The sequence below is a fragment of the Rissa tridactyla genome, chromosome Z, assembly GCF_028500815.1.
Source record: "Rissa tridactyla isolate bRisTri1 chromosome Z, bRisTri1.patW.cur.20221130, whole genome shotgun sequence".
NCBI lineage: Eukaryota > Metazoa > Chordata > Aves > Charadriiformes > Laridae > Rissa > Rissa tridactyla.
This window is the reverse complement of record NC_071497.1, coordinates 72182524-72195117: the sequence shown is the minus strand read 5'-3', so window position 1 is coordinate 72195117 and position 12594 is coordinate 72182524. Positions and strand designations below refer to the sequence as shown.

General features: G+C 41.5%; 1 long non-coding RNA gene across 1 annotated transcript; it reads left to right on the top strand.

Annotated features, from left to right (window-relative positions):
- The first annotated feature begins 465 nt into the window (after nt 1–465).
- LOC128903004 (uncharacterized) lies at nt 466–6385 on the top strand. Its single transcript, XR_008463937.1, has 3 exons — nt 466–636; nt 2540–2809; nt 6210–6385. It is a non-coding gene; the product is annotated as an uncharacterized LOC128903004 (long non-coding RNA).
- Nucleotides 6386–12594: the final 6209 nt, after the last annotated feature.

Sequence of the window (12594 nt, the reverse complement as noted above, 5' to 3'; positions counted from 1 at the left end):
ATTCCAGAAAGGAGGTGCTATGACAGTGATTTCCCTTCCAATACGTTTGAAGTTTGTGAAGATCCTCAGCCATGTCCAGGTTCGCACGAAGTTCAAGTGTCATCAGCGTAGCTTGAATGTGGTCGGCTGGAGGACATTGCTCATCATCTGTCCCTCTCACAGAAATGCTCCCACTGACAGGCTTAAATCAACATTCACAGCAGTTCACTTAGTAAGGAACTCGTAAACAGACTTTTCCTCCCATGTAACTGACCAGTCATATAAATAGTACTGTGCAATACATTGATTTCTTTGATGTGGTTGGTGAGCTAAAATATAAACTGGAAAGATGTCTGTGTTTCTGTTACACTCCTAACTGATACTAGCTGGGATACTTGTGGATCTAAACAAACAGGTTTGGGTAGAACAGGCTATAACATTTTGTTTTGGATAACTGTCTGTTTTTCATTAAAGGAAAAGGGGTGATTCACAAAACTGCTCCTCTGGGTTTTGTACTCCTTACCCAGCTTTCAATAAGCTTCAACCTGTTTCTACAGACATCTAAGTATTTTGTTTTAAATTTGCTGATTTCTTTTAAATGAGACACTTCCTATAATACAACTGTCCAGGAAAAAGAAGTATTTCCAAAATTAAAAGGTATGGTTATGGAGCAGTAAGTCTTTAAATTTTTCTGTATTTCTGTGCTTCTCCTACTTTACTGTTTTCGTTAAGCCTCCTATCGAATACTGTAAACCCTTCTGTCTCATCTGCCTGAAGTGAGTGAGCAGGACATTTATTTCATTTCCTCTGGAAGGTCAGTTTGGCATAATGGAGCATTTCACACAGCATGCTTTTCACTTTTCTGCACTCGGCTGAACTTGCTGACCCTGTGTAAGTAGCTGAAATTTTGTGCTTGAAATTGGCAGTATATTGTTAGAATCCAACACAAGATCAAAACTTTTAAAATCCTGTGTTAAGAATAAGAGCGTTCTGGATGTTTGTATAAACCATAGCATTTTGATTTGCATTTGTCACCAAGTCGTATGTCGACTGTCATATTGCAGAGAGATCTCTTGTACTCTTTATTGAGTAACAGCATCCTTTACAAACCTCAGTTTCTACTGCCAGTTTCAAAGCAAACTGATATTACACTTGGGTAAATGAGGTAGCATGTAATTGTGTGTATTGAGGGAGAACAAGAAATAAATGGTTGCAAGCCAAAGCACATATCAGCTTCTCCACCAGGAAAGAAGCAGTAAAAGTTCTTATAAAAATAAAAGCTAAAGCAGTAAAGAGTAGCAAACTATTAGTAAAAAATAGGAATTATAATGTTTTTTTTAAAGAAGTCAGCTACTCCGTTTCTGTGTTCCACTGTGGGGAGTAAGTCTAACACTGGAACAGAAGTTGGAATAGCTGTGGGAGTCGCTTTTGTCACTTCTTTACCTGCACTGTTACAAGGTAATAATAAGGAAGCGTGCCAGTTGAAGGATAACCATGGGTAAATAGTGAAATTATTTTAAACCCTTTAGAGGCTGGAAAAATTAAAAAAAAAAGGAAACTTGCAAAGAGAGTTCACTTTGTCATAATAGGGACAATATATGGTCCCTAAAAATTCTGAGGATAATATTTTCAGGTGATTTATCATCTCCATTATGCAGTAGTCATTGCAGATGTCCATACAAGATACTCCTGAAATAAATCAAGCACAGTGTCATCTGGTAAAGGACTTGGACAGCACAGCTTCTCCTCCCTGATATGCACTATAGCAGTACTCAGCCATGAACTGTGCTCAGGAGCCATGATGAATAACTAGAAAGCAAACAGCAGAGAGAATATGGTGCTCTACACTAGCCCGATGTGTTCAGAAATTAGAATTATCACAAGTAAGACAGAGAAGGGTCTAACCAGAGCGCTACCCTGTGTTTGGAGGAAGAGAAAAGAAAGAATATTCATTTACATCATGAACAAGGATATACTTTTTTAATTAAAACAAGCATTTTGTGGAATGCTATACTGCAGGGATTTCTCCTTCTATCTTTCTCCCACAGTATTTGTGTGAGGAATCCTATTGTATAGAAGGAATGTATAAAAGCTGTCCAAAAAACTCTCTGTGATGTTACTGCTAATTTTTAGTAAATCTTAGTACAGCGTGGAACAGCCAAAGAAGAGAAATGAAGAAGGTTAATATTGCACCAAACTCTAGGAAAGGTTAACAGGCTAGCCAGAATAATTAGAGCCTACACTATGCCAAGTAGATTAATGAAGCCTCAGATAACAAAGAAGAATAATGTAATTCCACCAATCAGCGTAGGTTTATGGAGAGTAGATATTGCAAAACAAATGTAATTTCTTCTGCTTTAATGAAAGCTTTCGTCAACAGCAAATAGGTAACACTGAGCTTCTGAAAAGTATCTGATGTAGCGGCCTGCAACATTTATTTATGTTTGCAGTTTTCTAGTTTCTTAGTATAGGTAGGTTAAGAATTAGATTATAATTGACCTTAACACTTGGATATAACTCAGTGAGTAACAACAATTGCATTTGTATTTTAATTCTGCAGTATACTAACATCTTATCAGGAAGAAAAAACCAATAGTGCTACTGATAGAAGTGGCTGATGACATGAAGACTGGGGCATGGGGAAGAAGATGATGGTTGATGGAGGATGCTGTGGACTGATTTATAACTGATTGCAAAAAATACCACGTGTTTCAGTGAGATCAACTTTAAAATCTTTCCTCTGACAAAAAAGAACCATATCTCTGAAGAGAAAAGTCGTATCTTTAGAAATATGGATCCTCTATTGTGGAATGGCAGCATGAAAAAAATAGTTGAGTATCATGGTGGGCAATCTGAGCAGCCAGCACAACTCTGCATCCCGAATGATTCATGCTGCTTTTGAGTGTGCCAGCAGAACTGGGGAAATTTATACCACCTCTGTCCTTAAAACTTACTGCAAGTGGGATTGGAATGCTGTGACTGGTTTTGATGCCAACAGCCTCTCCAATTGTGGGCAGCTTAGAGCCTTTTCCTTGAAAAGCTACTGAAGCTACTAAAGCAAATGTCTTCTGATGAAAGGAGGAGGTGGAAAAAAAAAAAAAAGAGGAGAAAAAAGTCAGGAGCTCAGTTCCCTCAGTGCAAAGTGGAGTTACGGTCTAGCCTTTAGACTGTACGTATCAAGCTAGAAAGATCACAAATAATTTTATCTGCACCTCACAAATATTTTCAGATGTCTTTAGTATTTGCTTGAGCTTTTGAGGTTTCAGTGTTGCAGTATCTAAAAAATGAGATATCTCTCAAGTTGTAGATATTTGGCATTAAGTGTGCATTCTCTCCTAGGCAAGACAAGCTTACTGATCACTTCTCAGGAAAGACCTGAGGTGAAAAATGTGAAACTTAGCTTACCTTCTATGATACTTCTAAAACATTGATAACTATAGATCACATAAAAATGTAGTAGAATAACTTATATCAAACATACTTTTTCTACTAAAAATTATTCTTGTGTAATGAACAATTCTAGCTTGGGTTTAGTTTAGCCAATGGATGTCACTGTTGTTCCATGGCTTGTCAGATACAGTAAACATCTGCTAGTACTGAAAAACGCATCTACGTTGAAATAAAACAAAGTTGAACAGAAGCTGCAGGTAGGACATTCTGCTGGTAGAGACAGAGAGGTGTGAGGAGTTAGTTTAAAGTATGGCATAGAAGAGTCTACCTCATCAGCCAGGAAATTTGTGCTGTTTCCTCAGGAAAGCTGTTTTACTGCTATCTAAGTGTTGATTGCACACAATTGTTGCAGCCTGATGCAAAACTGTAAGACAGGTTTAGGAGAACAGGATTGGCAGGAGAGGGAAGAAGGCATTGCATCATTTCCCAGAAAAGTTTCTATTTGCTCTGAAGCCCAGGAAGAACGAAAAGAGGAATGTCAGCTGGCTCATGGGAAAGAGAAGAATGACAACTTAGTTGCCGTGGAATTTACCCCTGTCAAACTAGCATAATAGGGTGGTGAGGCTAATGGTGTTAGTAACTAATGGTAGCATGAAAAGGGTCAGCTGGTACTGGGTGTCTGACTGCCTGGAAAGCAATGCTAAGGACAAAACCCAGAAGGAAATCAACTTTTTTCGTTTGCTTTTTATAAATGCGGAGGAAACTATTGGAGTGGATTATGTTCAGTTTGATCCTACTAGGGAGGAAAATCTGAAAATGGAAGAAAATTTTAGGAGGAGGAACAGAAAAAGATGGAGTTATGGGAGCTGAGGAGAAAGCAGAGCAGCAGAGCAAGGGCAAGTCACTCTGACTCTTCCCATCAGTTATATCCGCACCGGTAAACTAAAATGGGCCAGGACTCCATCCTGGGTATGAGAGTATGAGTACCTGCAGACCCTGTCCACCCACATTGCACCAGAAAGCCTCTGTGGCCTTGTCTGTACTGCCTGTCAGCACAAGAGGAGGGCTGCTCCCATTCTCTGAAGTGCTGGGGCAATACAGGTTGGCATAGGCCAAAACTATGTTGAGAGCTGTGTTAACAGTTACACTGTAGTTGCATGTCAGGGCTTGAGCCTTAAACCTTGGCCAAGTTTAGTTTATTAGGATAAACTCATACGTGAAGGCCAATGAGGGTAATGCTTGCTGGTCTCTGAGGTTAACAGGCTATTGAAGAGCTATGCAAGCTGTAACCCAAAATACACTTTGGTCAAGTCCAAAGCAAGACTCGAGCTTGTACTTTGAGAACCCTGCCGTGAACGTATTTGACTACTCTGCCCTCCAAATGCAGAGGAAGGCCCCAGCAAAAAAGATCTTTTGTTAGTCAGATCTTCTGTAAAAGTTTCTGGTGGAAAGTTATGGGGTTGCTAATAAACCCTGAAGGGGCCTAGGTTAATGACCGCACATGGTGGTTTAAGTGGCATTCTGCAGAGGTTTCCAAAGAGGTTGATGTTGGATGCTAGATCCTGGCTAGACTTGGCAGGGACTGCCACAGCATGCCCTCCCAGATGGAGATATTGGAGCAACTGCTGCATATCATCTCACTCATCAAGGTGTGTGGGGAGACCTCCTTGGGCCATCTCTCTCCTTCCCATTACAGGTGACAGGCTCTCTATAAGACCTGGTAAGTTAGTTCTCCTACAGCGCCATGATGGCCATGTTCACGGGGACTTGCTAGAAGGGAGAAAAAGAAAACATGCCTCCTTGTTAATACGCTGTAGTGATGCACCATCTGCCTACAGCACTGAGCAGGATGGCCTTGCTTGTGCTGTGATCCCAGGAGCTATGGGCTGGGAGGTGATAGCAGTATCCTGACTGTGTACATCTAGCACAGAGAAAAGTACAGAGGCTGTGACGCAGTGCTGCAGAGCGCACGGGACACAAGCCTGGCTTCAGCATGCCACACGGAAAGCCTGCAGAAAGCTCATTCTGAATCTCATGTTCGGCACGGGGAATGCGGTCATCCTGCTGGATCTGACCCTTCCTTCCTGGGCTCTTGCTTTCTGCTTCCTCTACTGGGCTGCCTGAGCAGAGACAGTAACATCATCCCTGTCTCGTTAATGTTGCAGAGCTGCACATCATGGAGTGGGTGGTGGTATTTCCTGTCTTCAGGTACCAGTCTCTCTGGCCTGGGTTTGACAAAGTTTATTGATGATTAGCGGTGTGCCACTGTGCTTTGTGACATAGGCTGCCCTGATGGAGAGGTGCGTATACATACACACTCCAGGAAATCAGAAGTTTAGAAAGAAAATGCTGCTTGTTTTTTTGGAAGCAGCCCCTTTGCCTTGATGGATGGAAGAGCACTGCTGCATCTGAAGGCTGCGGGGAGGGGGGAGGCGCGCAGGGTTTTTTCCTGTTCACTGATGATGAAGGTGTGGTTTTTATTTCCTATCTGAGCACCTGAATTGGCACAGCACCCTTTTGTGCTGTCCTGTGGAAGGAAGCCAGCGCTAACCCTGAGCAGGGAAGCCACCAAATTACCACTCTGTCTTACAGAGGCCCCATTTTCCCCAGAGACCCATTGCCAAGTGCTTTTTCGGCCAGACCTGCTGAGCTGAGGTAAGGTCTAATGGCTGAGCTGTGGCTTGAAGTGGTTATGTGCAATGCTGAGAAGTCATAAACAGCTCTTATGTAAATGGTTTATGAGGGAGTGGGGAACCTTTAGCCATGTTAGATTTCTGTAGAGCTGATCTGAGCTGATAACTTCATACCACACTGTTCTCACAGATTATTTTCTTTCATAGAACAACAACAACAATAAAACAAGCCTTACCCTCCTTTCCTCCAGCTGGGTGCAGGGAGGGTAGGTTCTGCGGACCTCCAGGGATGAGAGAGATATTCACACGCGGCTGAAGGGTTGAATTCAGCAGGCTGAACACGGAGATCTGGACAAAGACCTGATGTCATAAAGCAAATCACTGCAATCCCTGGCATAGATCCTGCATTTGATGTAGGTGTGCTGGTGGCTAAAACTGTCTCATTGTATTTGAGATACAATTACTAGTCATCTCTAACAATTATTAGTAGTCTCTAACTGATAGCAAAAGCAGAAAGATTATTTTTTAAATACAAATAATGCAATTACTTTCTTGTTTAACTTGTGCTGTACACAGTTTTCTGAGGGGAGCAAAAGGTATCTGCTCTTGCCCAACACATTGGGAAAGTTACAAGAGCAAGGTAGAATCGAAGGCTGGTATGATGCACAGATACTCGAGACTGTCAGTCTGCCTAGGAATTATTTTATAAGTCTTGTCTTATTTTTTGGTTTACAAACTTGATTTCTAACGTGGCTTATTTGCATGAATTGCATTCCTTTGATTGTAATACAAGACTGAGACATAGCTGTGGGAACAAAAATAGCTTTTTAAAAGCTAATTTTAGAAAACTTGAATTGTTTGTGTGTGAAGTCTTTTGGCAAATAGTTCAGGGAGGTAAGAAACTCAATGACTTCCCATGCAGGAGCCACAACTTGGGAAGTCTTAACATAGGCTATTTTCTTCTTGTAAACTTGAAATTAACCTGTTATATTAATCCTGTTTTTTTCTGTAGACACAAAAAACTTGCATCTTGTTCAGAAAGTCAGAATGGTTTCAAAATTCTAATTTGTTTCTAGATATAGTGGTAGTAATGAGTCAAAACCGCCTCAACTGCACTTAATTACTCCAGATTCCCTCCCTTCTCCCCTCCCTCTTTCTGTTCAAAGGCACACGTATACCTGGTAACTGGTCCAGGAAAAAAATGCTGTAGGACCTTGAATAGCAAAAGGTTCCTGTTCAAATTCAAAATGCTATCCCAACTAAAGAACTGCAAACATCTGCTGAACAGTAGCACATAGAGATGACAAAAGAAAACTTAAACCTGTAAAGCTAGAAATCCTGCTAGAGGGCAAAGTTAAGCATGAAGTCTTAGATAAGTGCTGCTAGCAAACTGAAAATGGTACATAACTTATTTAGTCTCCGAGTTGTTTCACTGATCATTGTTTTTCATATGCATATAGCCTCCTTGCTTTCTACCTACTAGTATTTTACTTCTTCCTGTGTATCCTCGTTCTCAGATTTTTTATTTTTCAATTTGGACACAGTTTTCTTTGTTTTCTGCCATATCACTTCTGTTCTTTCTGTTTCCTCCCTTCAGTTTCCTGCAGAATCACAGATGACAACTAGTTCTGTTCTTTAAACAGAAAGATTGGGAATCTGAACCCATCATTTGTTGTTGTAAATGATGTCTCCAGACCAGCTAAGTTAGTTCGTTAGTGGGTGTTGGCACCTTGGCCTGGCAAACTAATGCAGATGATCCCCACACTGCCTGCACACACAGAAACCATAAAAAAGTTCCTCCAAAACCCCCAAGTCCATCAGCCGGGTTTGACTACAGCAGTCAAATACATCTGCAGGCTCAACTTACTTGCCTGCGATTAGTGTAGCCAACAGCGTCTGGCACTCTAGAAAACGTCAGTTGCCCATGGTAAAAATGAGATTCTAGTAAATAAAAAAATCTTGAAGCAGGGCAAATTCTGAGACATGCTTTACTGATGTGACTGTCTGTTCCATTGCAAAGGCTTGGACACCCGCTACTGAGCTATTGAAAACTTGGGCAGAAAGGCCTTCTTCCAAATGTCTGGAACAGTTTCTTCCTAAAAATACTGTTTCTAGATGAGCACATTCAGCGTGTCAGACATAGTCCAGAAATGGAAATGCATCTGCCTTTAAGTCAAACTATAAATCATGATGTATTAAGGCCCAGACCCAAGAGCCTACAAAATCAACTTCGCAAGTTACTTTGAGTTCCCAGATACAGACAGCTACGGATTTATCCAGGGCTTTAGCTGCCTGCCTCTCCATAGCAATTGCCATTGCAACACACAGTGGGACGCATCGGCACTTACAGCTATGAACTTGTGGCATAGTACCCCTTGCACATTTAGATCAGTGCTGTACCGTCCGCCCATCTGAAGGTTAATATATCAAATATATTTATGTTATGCTAATTGCTGTAGAAACTGAGCATGTAATAAACGCATAAGGCAATTTACTGATTGTTTCTTGCTCCTTTGGAGCATGGTGACTTTTCATTTTTATATCCCTCCTCCCTCTTCCCCCTGTCTGTCACCATATTCTGTTAGCATAGATAGTTCTTTTTCCATGTCTTTCATCATGTCACAGTGGTGTCACTGCCAAGTTCATGGTTAATTGCCTCTTAGTGGGAGATTTTCTGTTGACCCGGCCAAATGCAGAGATGATCCTCTCTCATGAGACCACTATTGTCCTTGACAGTTTTATTGTTCATGATGAGCAGAGTTGCCATTGGCAGCTTCTTGTCCCAAGTACAGAGCTGGGGAGAACACACAAAAAAAGGACTTGGTTCAGCTCTCACATTTCCAGCTACCTAAGAAGACCACAGGGTGAACTTTGTTCTGTTCATCTTCAGCATGTGGAAAAGGCTTAACTCTTTAGGATCCATTTGTTGGGTAGGGATCTACCTAAATGAGGTAGGTACAAAATGCTGAAAGTTCTTGGTGCTTAGCTTCAGGGGAAATTAGGCCTTTGCTTTGGTGTGCAGGAAACATGTTGACCCCTTTGCAGCCAGCAACTGCCTTCATCCGCTAGCTAAGGGGCTGGAATGTCTCCCCGGAGGTGGCAGCTGCCCTTTTGTCTGAGCTTCCTACTGAGAAACTCTGAGTATCAGCCTGTTGGGTATTCTGGTATTTTCTTAGTTCTTCTTACTGAAGCACTCACCTTTCTGCATAGAATAATGGCTATTAGCCCAGATGACTGAGGCCATAGGGCTAAAGCCTAACATTTATGGTATTGCTGTGGGTGGGCAGTATTTAGAGGGCCTGGTATTTAAACAATCTCCTGAGAATTATGGGACAGGGCTGGAACAGTATTTTAGATTTAAATCTCCTGAAACCTCAGTGAGTTCTGTAAACATGGAGCTGGTAGCAAACCGTTGGGAGGATGGGGGAAATATGAAGCCAATTTTTATGCAATGTGGGTCCAGCAGAACACCTTTCCCTCAGTAAGCTGAAAATCCCAGAATGAGATATAGAGAGTTCCAGAAATGCCTGGGAAATCTCACTGGTGGCTTCTGGAAGCTTTTCGTACCTCCTCAGCTAAGATTACCATACATAAGTAATAATCTTTTTCACATCATTTGTATAGCAACTGTTAATACTAGTACTGATAGTACTAGTTATTCAACATACACTGTAGAGTACAGCTTTATAGCTGTAGTTTTGAGAAGCCTTTACATTAATGTGCATAGCACGTGACTGGAAAGTGGTATCCAAATAGAAATGTTGCTGTTGTCTTGTCTATCATATATTTTGCAGGTCAAGTAAAGAATGGAGGTGCAAATAGTTTGGAGGGTGTCCCCTCCTTGGCCTACAGGTAGCTGAGAGGACTGGGTTAGATTAAGGACACTTCTGCAAGCATCTGCTGACTTCAGCTGAGGTTGCAAGTGATCAGCGGGTAGGGGAGCCCTCCCCTGCCGCTGTCAAATTATTGTCACTGGAGTTGGACCTAAAGTCAAAGGGCATGTGCTGCCAGGATAAATATGTGTTGTCTTCATTAATTTGGGTTAGATTCCATAGGAGGAACTGGTGCACACCTGAACTTTCAGGACATTTTCTGAGTAATCTACACAAAGTTAAATTCTTGAGATAAAAGCTTGCTTCTATTACTCTTTGCTGCCTTTCCCTTCCTCTATTCTAATCCATACTTCAATTTTTTCCCTTAGTTCCTCTTTGTTTGCATATTTTAAACTTTTCTTGGTAATTTTCTACTGAGACAAACTGAAACGTTCGCAGAATATACAAAAGACTACTTCTTTGCTTCTTTGAACAGAGCCTTTGACTCAAATCCCACTTGTAGTCAAAGTTAGTGTTGGGACTCTGGTCAGAATTTAAAAAGAAAAGTAAATGAAATGAGGAGATTCAGGAATATTTTGCAGCTCTTTTCCCACTTAATTGATCAGTTTTCTTACACATTTGATGAGCAAAAATTTTTAAAGAACTAAAATTTACACTCCTTTTTTGCTTTTCTCAAATAATAGCTTTCTTTTCAAAGTAGATATTTAATATTTCTTCAAATTCAGATTGAATTACCTGTGTCCTCTAAAGTCGCATAATCTGGAACCATCTCCAGGACCTTTCCTTTCCACATGTGTTTTTTTTTTTCCTTATGAACTAAAGCAATGTTAGGGATTTTTAGGGTTTTGTTTATTCTCTACCTCCCCTCCACGCCTCTGCCCCAAGTCAGGGTTGGATATGGCATCCTTAAATTGATGACAAGTGTAATCACTTTGAACATGGGAGGCTTGTGTTCTAAACTTTCAAGTCAGAGCATGGAGAGGTGGGGGATTTGTAACCTCTCTTACCTCCCAGTATGTTCTGGTGGAGATTTCTCATAGCTCAATTATTTTTTCATTCAAGTGAGAAAATGGGAGCAACTGTAGAGACTAGGGATCAGAGAGTACCTAGCATGAGCCCTTCATTTCATTTCCTATTTCATCAAAGATCTCATTTAAGGCAAATTATTTCATGCTTTTCCTTCTCTTAAGGTCCAGCCTGGGACAGGCAAGAGGTGAGGTGCTTTCCTGTCAAGGTGCACGAGTTTAAAACCACTGATATTCATGACAGAGATGAACCTGAGTCCCCAAAACACACGTGCATGAGTCACCTCACCTCTAGATTATTGTATACAAAAGGACGGAAATTCCTCCTTATCCAGATGTTTTATGTTGTGTTGCATCAAAAAGTCTGCCAGATAACTCTCCCAGAGCAAGATAAGCAGAAAAATTCTTATTTTCTCTAATTGTGTCAAAATTTGGATTTAAGCTAGATACCTATCTGCTCAAGACTTGTTTGGTGCACACTTCAGATTGTGTGCACCAAACGGCAGAAGAAAGTGGGGGAATGTTGCATGTCAATGTGCCATTTCAGCTGTGAAGGCTAATTGCTTATTTGACTGTTTTAGCAAGAGTGTAGCCAGCAGGTTGGGGGGTGGTTATTCGCCTTTGTTTGGCAGTCCTGAGGCTACATTTGGATTTCTGTCCCCAGTTTTGGGCCAGCAGTATAAGGAAGCCGTTGATGGTCACCAGGATGCGGAGCATGGTGTACAAGGAGAAGCTCAGGGAACAAGGTTTGCTTAGCCTGGAAGAGAGAGGGCTTGGATTCTGGACCAAACCTCTCTGTTCAGCTACCTGATGGAGTTTATAGAGAAGATGGAGTCAAAATCTTCTCAGAAGAGCACAGCTATAGGACAAGAATTAACAGTAACAAACACAAGCAAAGTCATCCCATATAGATATAGGAAAAATTCTTCTCTTGGGGATGGCTGAGCCCTGTACAGGTTCCCACAGAGGCTGTGGGATGTTTACTTTTGTAGATTTTTAAAATGCAAAAGGACTTAGAACAACCTCATCTAAATTCAAAGCTGGGCCTAGTTTGAGAAGGGGGTTGGATGAGATGACACCAAGCCTCCTGTTTTACCTGAATTATTCCCAAGGAAATTTGTGTCTGTGAAGTTAGGTGGGATTTGTGCCTGCCATTCCTAAATAAATGCTGGTCAGAGGCATTCCAAAAGATATCGGGCACCAAAGTTGAGCTATGTATCTAGCCTTCCCAGACTATTTTATGTTATTTTTTTACGATTTAGCATTTATAAATGAAGGGCAGTTGTGGACTATTCTTTATGCCTTCTAGTATCATCAGGTTTGCTTTTGATTCGAAGGCTGGCAACAGCACCCAGCTATGCACAGGTCCAACAAACTGGATTTACTGCTTGAACACAGGAGAATCTGCACAGCACCTCCACTCTTACTGTGTGAACGATGCAAAGTCTGTCTTGTTGCACATGGGTGGTGGGTGCTATACCCAGCTTAGAGTCATGATGTGTACTAAATAGCTGGCTGTCCAAGAGCATTGTCCATTTAACACTGCTCGTGCACAACGATCTCTGAAGTTGGACTTCTCTGCTGATAGTCCAAAGGGAGCCAGCTGCAGACCAAAAGCCTGGTCGTTACCTAAATCTGGAGTAAGTAGCTCCTGAACAGGGACTAGTCGCATTGCTTGCGTGCAGCAGGCACAATATTCCTGGAATTTACCTTCTGTGCCATCTGTGCGTCTCT